The sequence below is a fragment of the Rana temporaria genome, chromosome 6, assembly GCF_905171775.1.
Source record: "Rana temporaria chromosome 6, aRanTem1.1, whole genome shotgun sequence".
Lineage (NCBI taxonomy): Eukaryota > Metazoa > Chordata > Amphibia > Anura > Ranidae > Rana > Rana temporaria.
In genome coordinates this window covers 58,309,754-58,322,365 of record NC_053494.1, presented here as the reverse complement: position 1 = coordinate 58,322,365, position 12,612 = coordinate 58,309,754, and the positions used below count along the sequence as shown (strand labels likewise).

The window sequence follows — 12,612 nt, the reverse complement described above, 5'->3', positions numbered from 1 at the left end:
TCTGTGAGACCAGTCTGTGGATATTAAGCACCATCTATTGAATTTTGGATATAACCATTGGGATTTATATATACACCACACAGATTGCTATATAATACAGAGGAAAGTCCTAGACCTATCAATTTATCCTACTTTACTTGGACCACTGGTTCATTTATTTTGGTTATTGGAAGGACTTTTTCAATATCTTTGAAGCTGCGGGACATTATGCATTGATCATTTTACACATGAACTTTATAATTACTTTGAATAGTATTTCCCTTCATAGGGTGTTTTTAGTGTTTATGGTGGTATCACTTTTCAGTGCGAGATCACACTTTTTAGATTGCCTAAGTGGTTGTGTAATGCTTTGTGAAAGTAGCTAAAGAAATATAATTGAAAAACCCACACAATTAGAGTTTGGGGCTTCATTAAGGTAGGGAAGCAATATCACTTGATCAACCTGTGCCATTTTCTGCATTTGCTGAGGAAACAATTATTTTCCCCATTAGAATTGCATATAGACTAAAATATATTCAGCCTATAGGTCAGGACTGCCAGTCAGTGTGTTAGGTGCATATGCATATTTGTATTAAATTAGAAAAATTAATACCTACAATGGATATGAAAAGTCTACACATCCCTGTTAAAATGTCAGGTTTCTGTGATGTAAAAAAAAAAAAAAAAAAAAAAAAAAAAAAATGAGCTCAAAGATAAATCATTTCAGAACTTTTTCCACCTTTTAATGTGACCTATAAACTGTACAACTCAATTCAAAAACAAACTCAAATCTTTTTTTGGGGGGGGGGGGTTAAAACTAACAAACTAAAATAATGTGGTTGCACAAGTGTGCACACCCTCTAAGGCTCCATTCACACTAATGCGTTTGATGCATTTTGCAGAAATGCAGGGATATTTTTTTAACATGGTTTCCTATGGAACATGTTTACATCAATGCTTTTTTGTGCCTCTGCGTTTTTGGAAAGGCTTGGGGACTTTTTTCCCAGCAAAAAGCAGCGTTTTGCATTTAATAGAATTCAATGGACCCACATCCAAAACGCAAGTACCACGATTTGCATTCAAACTCATGTTTAATAGGAGTCAGTACACACCTGCCATCTTTTTTTACACATGGTTTCTTTATTATATTTTTTCCAACATTACACAAATACACATTATTTAAAATGACAAACGTTATACAAACACACATCTCAGTATAACCCCTTAATAAAACGTAACTTAGATTTATATTGTTATTGTAATAACATATCCCTTTATCTTCTACATATCATCCTCAGTCCTATTCCTTCCGTCTTCTCCATCTAAATTAGACCCAATGTCGGGAAATAATAGGCTAAAGAGATAGGGAAAAACAGGGGAGGTATAAGACAGGGTCAAAAGAAAAATAAGGTACAGAGAGAAAAAAGGAAGGGACAGAGATACTGGGGCGTGAAAACCCTATCCCCTCCCCTCTTCAATAAAAACCTGCCATCATTTAAAGTGCCTCTAAATAACCTACAATAAAGTTCAGCTGTTCTAGTAGGTCTTTCCTGACATTTTCTTAGTCGCATCCTACAGCAAAAGCCATGGTCCGCAGAGAGCTTCCAAAGTATCAGAGTATCGTTAAAAGATATCAGTCAGGAGTAGGGTACAATGGAATTTCCAAGGCATTAGATATACCATGGAACACAGTGAAGACAGTCATCAAGTGGAGAAAATATGACACAACAGTGACATCATCAAGAACTGGACGCCCCCCCAAAATGTATAAAAAAAAAAAAAAAAAAAAATAGATGAGAAGAAAGCTGGTCAGGGAGGCTGCCAAAAGGCCTACAGCAACATTAAAGGAGCTTCAGGAATTTCTGGCAAGTACTGACTGTGTGGTACATGCGACAACAACCTGCCATGTTCTTCATGTCTGGGCTATGGGGTAGAGTGGCAAGATGGATGACTTTTCCCACAAAGAAAAACATCCAAGCCCAGTTAAATTTAGCAAAAACACATCTGAATTCTCCCAAAAGCACGTTGGAAAATATGTTATGGTCTGATAAATCCAAGGTTGAACTTTTTGGCCATAATTTCAAAAATATGTTTGGTGCAAAAACAACACTGCACATCACCAAAAGAACACCATGGCCACAGTGAAGCATGGCGGTGGCAGCACCATTATTTGAGGCTGCTATTCTTCAGCTGGCACTTAGTCAAGGTAGAGGGAACTTGGCCTTAGTCAAGGTAGAGGGAATTATGAACAGTTCCAAACACCAGTCAATATGGGCACAAAGCCTTCAGGTTAGAAAGCTGAACATGAAGAGGAACTTCATTTTTCAGCATTACAATGACCCAAAGCATACTGTACATCCAAATCAACAAAGGAATGGCTTCACTAGAAGAAGATTAACGTTTGGGAATGGCCCAGCCAGAGCCCAGACCTGAATTTGATTGAAAATCTGTGGGTTGATCTGAAGAGGGCTGTGCACAGGAGATGCCTTTGCAATCTGATAGGAGTAATTACGAGTGTTTTTGCAAAGAAGAGTGAGCAAATATTGCCAAGTCAAGATGTGCATTGCTGAAAGACTCAAAAAGACCCCAAAAGACTGAGTGCTGTAATAAAATCAAAAGGTGCGTCCACAAAGTATTATGCTGGCCATATGCTATACAAAAAAATCGTCCAAACGATAGTGTCATCATGTAATGACCAATAAATTGTCCAGTGGACATAAATTAATACATTTTTTGTTCTTTTACATATACCTAGTGCAAGTTTGGACGGGAAACACAATTTTAAGAATTAAATACACAATAAATATACATAAATCATATAATTCATATAATATGTAGATTACACAAAATACTTCTCAAAAGGAGAATTTGAATGTTGTATAGATACATACCATGTCCAAAGAGGACAAAGACAAAAAGAGGAAGAGGGAAAGGGGAGGAAAAGGAAAAGGAAGGGAAAGAGAAAAAAGAAGAGGGTATATATATATATATATATATATATATATATATATATATATATATATATATATATATATATATATAGATAATAACCTTATCAAGATTACATAAGGAGGAGTGTTGGGAGAGAGTGAAATATAATAATTTCACGGTGAGGCATTTTTAAACGAATGAAACTCAGTGGAATTTTTAAAGTGTAACCAACAAGCCCACTTGTCATAAAAGGATTTGGGCGAATCTCTGGATTGAGAAATTAATTCTTCCATTTCGGCTATGTGTTCAATTTTATTAAACCAGTCTGAGATGGTAGGAGGTGAAGATTGTGTCCATCTAATAGGTATACAAAGCTTAGCAGCATTGATAACAGATAACCTTTCAATTTATCGTTCTGAAGAAATTTTCCAAACTTGACCTTTTTCGGCTCAAAAACGTCCCAACAATTATTGACTTTGTGCCTATTAACTGGCTAAAAAACGAACAAACTAGCCAAATGACCCGCATTTTGCCCGATTTTACGTATAGTGTATGGCCAGCATTAGTTTAAGTGTGTGCACACTTATGCAACCATATTATTTTATTTTTACATTTTTACTTACCTCCACCTAAACGATTTCAGTTTTTTGTTCAACTGAGTTGTACAGTTTATAGGTCACAATAAAAGGTGGAAAAGTTCTGAAATGATTTAGCTTGGTCTAATTTTTTTACATCACAGAAACCTGACATTTTAACAGGGGTGTGTAGACTTTGTGTATCCACTGTAAAAAAAATAGCAGAAGTAGATCCTAAGCTGGGAATCCTAAAAAGATCAGAAACACCATAGGAAGCACTGATAAGGTGCAGTGAATACCACAAAAACTCCCAGCATACCAGCTACAAACCACAGGTGTATGAAATATAATTTAATACCTGAAAATAGTTTTTTGCTTTAAATTTAAGTAAACCAGGCCTCTTTTCACTTTTACTTCTGCAGAAGTTACAGTGCTGGGGCTGCATTCCATTGCCTCCTCTTTGGCAAGGTTACTTGACCAAAAGTATGACAACCATCTAAAAACAACCCACAGGCCTCAGTCATCCCCTAGAAGGCAGCTGCAAGAATGTGTTTTTTGTAGGAAGAACTCAAATTAATGATATAGTATTATAAAGCACATGGACAATTAAGTAGTAATAATGTAAAGTGAGGAATTTTCAACCTACCTCAAAGACAGTTGTGGAAGTTTCTACAAGCAGCCAAGATATCATCAAATTCCAGAGTAAGCTCAAAAAGCATTTTTTGCTAGTGAAACTGGTTCAGCCAGCAAGGAGTAAAGCAGTCGAAGCAGGTGCTTTTTTCCCCCTATCTAGCAATCCTAGTGTAGTTGAGCCAAAATGAGTGCCAAACAATATGCCTAGGAGCCCATTTGTTTTTTTAACCACTTAAAGACCTCAGGTGTTTTTCAGATTTGGTGTTTGCAAGACTAAAACATTTTTTTCTGCTAGAAAATTACTTAAAACCCCCAAACATTATATATTTTTTTTTCTAACACCCTAGAGAATAAAATGGCGGTCATTGCAATACTTTTTGTCACACCGTATTTGCGCAGCAGTCTTACAAGCGCACTTTTTTTGGAAAAAATTCACTTTTTTGAATTAAAAAATAAGACAACAATAAATTTGGCCCAATTTTTTTATATATTGTGAAAGATAATGTTACGCCGAGTAAAATGATACCCAACATGTCACGCTTTAAAATTGCGCCCGCTCGTGGCATGGCGTCAAACTTTTACCCTTAAAAATCTAGATAGGCGACGTTTAAAAAATTCTATAAGTTGCATTTTTTGAGCTACAGAGTAGCTCTAGGGCTATAATTATTGCTCTCGCTCTAACGATCGCGGCGATACCTCACTTGTGCGATTTGAACACCGTTTTCATATGCGGGCGCTACTCGCGTATGCGTTCGCTTCTGCGCGCGAGCTCGTCAGGACGGGGCGCTTTAAAAAATTTTTTTTTTTGTTTTCTTATTTAATTTTATTGATTTTATTATTTTTTACACTAAAATATAAAAAAAAAAAAAAAATGATCACTTTTATTCCTATTACAAGGAATGTAAACATCCCTTGTAATAGAAAAAAGCATGACAGGTCCTCTTAAATATGAGATCTGGGGTCAAAAAGACCTCAGATCTCATATTTAGGCTTAAATGCAAAAAAAAAAAAAAAAAAGGAAAATTTGTCATTTAAAAAAATGACAGAAAAAAAATTGTCTCTTTAAGAGGCTGGGCGGGACTGACGTTTTGACGTCACTTCCGCCCAGCAGAGCTATGAGGACGGGTGGGGGCCATCTTGCCCTCACTCAAGTCCTCACTCTCCAGGCGGCAGCATCGGATCTCCTCCGCCGCTACCGACGGCACCGGTAAGCGGCGGAGGGCGCGGAAAAGCGGCGGGAGGGGGGGGGCCCCTCTCCCGCCACCGATAACGGCGATCTCGCGGCGAATCCGCCGCGGAGACCGCCGTTATCGTTTACACGGCCGCCAGCTGAAAACATGGATATCTCAGTTGTGGCAGCAGCTGCTGCCGTTACTGAGATATCCATGTTTAAAAAGAGGACGTATATATACAGTGGGGGGTCCGTAAGTGGTTAAAGGTGGCAACAAGAAGGCAGCCAATGTATTTTGGGAAAAAAAATGTCCTAAACTTGGAGAATTTGGTGACCCACACTTCTTGGGGGAGGCCAGTTTTGCAGATCAGCCAAACCCAAGTGTCAATTTTTTTTACTGAAGATTTACTTCCAGCGCCACATTTGTACTTTTGGCTTTCTAGCAATTATATCACGGGTGGGTTTCTGCCAGCAATAGGATCACTAGTGTTTAATAGGCCTTTGATTTACCACCTCAGTATATTCCCCAGGACTGGAATAAGACATAGGTTAACTAAAGTAAGTCCAATTTTAATCCATTATAAAAAAATAAAACACACAAGGGAGATTCTAGATATGTTAAAGTGGTTGTAAACCCTTACAAATAACCAGTGAAGCAACTAGCCTCAGGTGATACACAGAGATTAAACATATCCCCCATGTAAGCTGTACCCGTTTATCTGCAGATCTCTTCTCTACAGCTGTTCAAAATGCAGAATTTATACAGCTCATCTAAGCTTTTAGAAAGCAGAGGGTGGGGAGCTGAAGTTGCACTCCGCAGATCTCAGTGAGAAGAAGTCTAATTGCATCTTACTAAAGGAAAGGACTCTCAGGATAATTCCAAGAGAATAGAGTTGTAGATGTGCAGGGTAACCAGATATCTAGGATGTGTAAGAATATAGATTTGTGTAGACGGGTTGTATAATCTCAGTAGGGGCAAGTCCTGTTATCCTTAAAAAATACAGTTATCGGTACGTGGGGTTATCCCACTGGGGTCGAAACATACCAGTTTTTAAATCACATAGGAAAAAGCAAATCGAGGGGGAGGGCAAATAAAGGAAGAAAGAAAGAAAAAGAGAGAGGGAGAGAAAAAAAAAAAAAAGGGGGGGGTTTTAGGGAAAAGGGGCGAGATCCCACCTAGGGAATGAGGAGCGCACGCAGCTCATCGAGCAGTGTGAAGGTTAGATTTAAGGTTAAAGCTTCTGATAATTAATAAGGCCAGACTATGTATAGCGGAGGTATACAAAAAAGGTTCTAATAAAACCACCTGGTCTTATGTTCCTCAGATTTATCCCGAATCGTAGCAGTCAAATCTTCCATCTGTTCAATATAGAAAAACTTGTTAGAAGTGACTCAAGTCGATAGCAGAGGAACGAGGCAGCAGAAGAGATGACACTTAGTGCTCTAAACTGAAACAGTAATGAGGGATATTTTTTGTTCATATTTCATGTCCAGTGTTTTTGCTTTCCAGCATACATACTGTACACAGCCATGGCCAAAAGTTTTGAGAATGACAAATCATTTTCACAAAGTCGGCTGCTTGTGTTTTTAGAACTTTTTGTTAGATGTTACGATTATATAGGTATTACAGTATATAGCACAGTTTCCGCAGCACTTAACAAAAGCAGACATTACAGTTACATTACAATTTGGTACAGAGGGCCCTGCTTGTTAGAGCTTACAATCTATGAGGGAGTGTCAATTGCTACAAAAGGTAATAGCTGTGGGGAATGAGCCGATTGAGAATGTAAAAAAGTGTATTAGAATCAGTATAGGCTTCTTTAACGGGTTCCCGACCTGCTCACGCAGATATACCGAGTCAGAATGTCTCTCCTGGGCGAAATCCCGTACATATACGGCTTCGCCCAGGAGAGTCACCAGAGGGTGTCTCAGCACGGCGGGGAACTGATGCGTGTTGCCGGCGGGTGTGATCATGTGCACGAGCGGCAGCATGGGGATTTGTGTGTTTAAAACACACAAATCTGTGCTGTCTGAGGAGACAAGACAGAGTGTGTGTTTCTACATAGTAGACAACACGATCTGTCATCTCCTATAGCAAGTCCCATCCCCCCACAGTTAGAACACACAATAGGGAACACAGTTAACCCCTTGAGCGCCCCCCTAGTGTTAACCCCTTCCCTGCCAGTGACATTTACACAGTAATCATTGTATATTCATAGCACTGATCGCTCTGTGAATGTCAATGGTCCCAAAAATGTGTCAAAGGTGTCCGAACTGTCCGCCGCAATACAAAAAAAAAAAAAAAAACGCAGATCACCGCCATTACTAGTAAAAAAATAAAAATAAAAACAATATACACGATTTTTTAACAAAAATATGTAGAATACATATGGGCCTAAACTGAGGAAAAATATATATTTTTTTTAAAGTTGGAATGTTTACTATAGCAAAAAGTGTTATTTTTTCAAAATTTTCGCTCTTTTTTTTGTTTATAGCGCAAAAAATAAAAAACCACAGAGGTGATCAAATACCACCAAAAGAAAGCTCTATTTGTGGGGAAAAGGACGTACATTTTGTTTGGGTATAACGTCACACGACAGCGCAATTGTCAGTTAAAGTGATGCAGTACCGTATCGCAAAAAATGGCCCGGTCATTGGGCAGCCAAACCTTCTGAGGCTGAAGTGGTTAAAGAGAAGGGTTTTCAGGGATTGTCTAAAGATGGATAGATTGGGGGGCAGTCGGACAGATTGTGATAGGGAGTTCCATAGGATGGAAGAAGCTCTTGAGAAACTTCTGGAGGGCGAGCATGATAGGAGGTGACAAGGGAGCTAAAGAGCAGGAGGTCTTGGGAGGACCAAATAGATGCTTGGTTGGTATTTTGAGACTAGGTTAGTGATGTAGCTGGGGGCAGAGTTGTGGATGGCTTCAGGTGCCCTCCTTCATCTCCTCAAGGGATAAGGTGATCCAGACCATATTATATAGACTGAAGAGATTATCCACTACTGTGTGCACTCAATGTGGAATGGCCGATGGCATGTTCTTTCATCTGATGTGGGAATGTGCTCCGATCAGGAAATTTTGGTTAGATGTTACAGCCTTCACCAGCTCTGTAGCTGAGATACCAAACATTTGCAATCCTCTTAGATGTCTGCTGGGATAGGTTGACGAAGCATTGTCCAAAAATGTGCAATCCTTTATACGCATGGTGATGTTTTATGCTAAAAAAAAAAAAAACCCGATAACCATGCACTAGAAATCCCAATCCGCAACGACTATAAAAGTTCTGGCTTACCATTATCAATCAAGCATTACCACTATATAAGTTAACATAGGAAGCTAGAGGATGACCAAAGAAGTTCTCCAAAATATTGAACTTCTGCGTTACCTCAGATAGTACCATACCACCTGCCCCCTAGGGCACAACTCGTAATAGGAATATTATGGTCCGATTACTGACAGTGCCTACGCACTGACTAGAGCAAACTATGCTGTGCGCTGATGTTTTCTGTGTACCGTTTCACACTATTCACCTGTATACCTGATAAATGTATTGCACTATGTTTGCTATGACTATACTCCTGTGTAACTATTACATGTTAGGTTTATAGAAGGTGGAGCATTTGAGCACACTAATATTTTCAGTGCTACTCACCCCTTACTATATATATATATATATATATATATATATTTATATATATTACACTATTTATTATGGTCAGCTTTGTTGCATAACAGGTTGGTCCAAATGAAAACCAGTATGTATGAAAGTTGCATCATTTAGTCTTACGTGTGAATCCAGTCTAAAAGAATGACAGATCTTTCCTCATTCAAAGATGTGGATGCTATATCACATTGGACAGAGAGGCCATCTCTTCAGTGTGTGATTCTTCGGTTATTGTCTCTAGGGTATCTTTGCAGCTACCAGACTGTGAAGTATGAGAGAGCGCTGTTCTTCTCAAGAATTGCTTTAAATGTTACCAATGGAACATTTGCTCAGATTCCTATTGGATCAAAAATGTGTTTGGATCACCAGAAATTCAGCTGCTGAGAGAAACTGCAATATTTTATTTTATTTTGGTATGTTCAAGCCACAAATTGCATGTCTGTGAATGCTATAATAAAATGGAGGATGTTCTGCTAGAGTATCATTCTTTAGACCTTTAGAAACATTTGTGTTTATGTCCTGTCGTTTTCTTCCACCAGGGTCTGACAATACATCTGCACCTGGAACTTTCTTCTTGACTGTACAGAGTGGGATGAACAGAAAACTGTTTGACAGTTGAGCATTCAGATTCACATGTGAGGTTCTTCAGCAGTGTGTGGATTTTCCCAATGCCTCGGGATGTTGCTTCGTACAGCATTCTTCTCAGAAAGCCTGTGTTTAACCAGGGAGCCAGACCACATTGGGCCAAGCAAGGCCGCCGATTTTCCAGACATACTTTCATGGCGATCACAGCTGTTTATATGGATTTTCTTTAAGCATAGTTCCTTCCTTTTGGAAGAATCTTACACCAATGGCAATGAATAAGGTTACTGATCATTTTTAGACTCTCATCAGCTAGTGAAGAACCTCTTAGAACCCACACTATCACCAGGACAAAATGCTCCAAAGCGTCCGTGAGCAATACCTCAATGCCTTGATTACACCAATAGCAGCCAGGACAATCCACACTGCCAGCTCTTTAAAGCATTCTGTCCTAATGATGTTGCAACCATAGTGGTGTTTTGCGACATGTAGTTTTGGCATACAGAGATCCAGTATCAGTTGAGGTCACAGATACAATACCCAGGTTTCTGATATTTCGAAATGCTCCATCCAAATAATTCACAGATGTCCCAAAGGGGTTCAAATGTATTGAATCAAAAGACTGTATGCATTAGGACATTGGCATTCGTCTGTGTAACTTCTACTATGTTCACAAATTCTTCCACATCTTTGTCTATAACCACCGTTTCAGATTTCTCTTTACTTTTCATTAACACCTTCATCTCTAAGTTGACAGTTTTCCTGAATGATAGCGGTTGAGCGGTCACTGTCATTAAGTGTCACTTTCACGAAATTCCCAAGGTTCTTTGCCCATTGTAATTTCATGATGCCTGTAGCACTTAAAGCATCCAGGAATTTCCAGAGGTTTTCGTTCTTCTGGCAACACTGCCATGGCACAAAAGATCAGCTGTTCGTTAGTCTGCATTACTGGATTAAAGAAAGTCCTGGATTTTTGTGGCGTGTTGCAATTCGGAAGAACTTGTACCTCACTGTTCGATTAGTGTAAAATTTTCTAGGGTCTACTACTGGCTGAGGGCATTACTTGAGTTTCCTCCTTCTCGACATGGGATTTGGATGTGTCTTATTTGTTCCTCTTCGAGCGACAGTTGCAGAACAGATGATACAATGGTAGTGAGCACTAGTACTGGGCAACTTATTTTCGTTTTGTGATGTATTTCGTGGCAAACAAATGCGCATTATGTAGCCTTGAATTTCAACAGACTTTCCAATGCAAGTTCTGCAGGTGACTCAGAAGCTTATTGATGTGACAAGACCTAAATATATGGCTTCTTCAGACCATCAGCTTGATTAGCTAGATCCTCAAGGTGGGATAACTCTTTCTGAATAGACATGTGCTTTTCTGTGGGTTTCTGTTCTTCATCCTGAGTGTCCATCTCCTGGTTGCATAGCTCACCGTGCATTGGTGTCGCCTTTTTCTTCAGAAAAGCCCTCGATATTTAATTCAAGTTTTTCATCTGTTGGATCATTTTGTAAAAGATTGCACGGTAGCGGTAGCTTCTGGCTCCAGTATTGATTCTTTAAGATACTCCATTTACATAAAAAGGAATGCAAGACAAACACAAGTCTCGAAGATCCCTGAATATTGCCATCTGCAACAGGTACAACTCCAGCAGAATTCAACAAAGCTGGAAGTGCACCTCTTTTCAAAGATCTCCATCTGTTACAATGGGAAGAGCTTGACTTCAGCAGGATACAACAGTCCTTCTCCGCCGCCTCTGTATTCACACCACTCCAAATTGAGTTTTTTGAGGAGGAGGGGGTGGTCAACTGTATCAAAGGCAGCGGAGAGAGGTAAAAGAGTAAGAGTACGGAATGACGACCGTTGGTTTTAGCTGTTAGTAAGCCCTTTGTGAGTCTTAAGCCTCGTACACACGATCGGATTTCCATCGGACAAATCCGTAGATTTTTGTCCGAAGGGCGTTGGCCACGAACTTGTTCTGCATACAGACAGCAGAACTTTTTCAGCCAACATACAGACAACTACATGGTTTTTCAGCACTTTACCACCACCCTTTGGGGTGGCATTGGTTTAGAGCATGCGTGTTTGTACTTTGGATTTTAGTCCGATGGACTTGTGTACACACACGATTAGATAATATGATGGAACACATTTGTTGTCGGACAATTTGAGAGCATGGCTATCCAACATTCATGGAGCATACAGACTGTCAGATTATCCGACAAAACCCATCCATCACACAATTGTTGTAGGAATATCCGATCGTGTGTACGAGCCTTTTGGAGAGCAGTTTCTGTGGAGTGCTGTGGATGAAATCCAGATTGAAAGGGATCAAGAAGGTTATTCTCAATGAGGTGGACACTCCGTCGGTTGTAGACTAAATGTTAAAGGAGTTTGGAGGCAAAAAGGAGTAGGGAGAGGAGTCTTAGGTTGTTAAGATTGGTGGGGTCAAGGGAGGCCTTTTTTTGGTATGGGAGTGACTACTGCATGTTTTAGAGGGTTGGGGAAGATGCCAGTAGAGAGGGAAAAGTTGAAGTTATGAATTAAAAAGTGTAGGATAGAGTCAGAGGGTGACCATATTTGGGATTAAGGATGAGCTCTGGCGTGTTTGCATAGAACACGTGCAGAGCCCGCCAGAAAGTGTGCACGGCGCTGTGCTATCACAGCCAGGGAGACATTGTCCCGATGCTCAGCTGCAGAGATCGTGAAATGTCTCCCTGGCTGTGATTAGCACAGTGCCGTGCACACTTCCTGGCGGGCCCTGCACGTGTTCTATGCGAACACGCCAGAGCTCATCCTTATTTGGGATGGAACATGGTCCAGGGGGCAGGTGGTAAGGTGGGCATTAGAAAAAAAAGTTTAGTGTCCTCTATAGTAGCTGGGTTAAAATGAGAGTATTGATTGTGCAGGACAAATAGTGTAAAGCGAGGGGTGATCCTTCTTTTTCAAGATCTCTGCAATTCGCCCTAACATGCTGTCAGTCAACTTCTGGGCCACATCCTGACTAATAGCAGCCCATTCTTCCATAATCAATGCTTGTTGTCAGACTTTTTTTTCTACACCCACCTTTTGAGG

General features: G+C 39.9%; 1 pseudogene; it reads right to left on the bottom strand.

The window, feature by feature from the left end:
- Window positions 1–9,040: 9,040 nt before the first annotated feature.
- On the bottom strand, window positions 9,041–11,472 carry LOC120942637 (annotated as a pseudogene).
- Window positions 11,473–12,612: the final 1,140 nt, after the last annotated feature.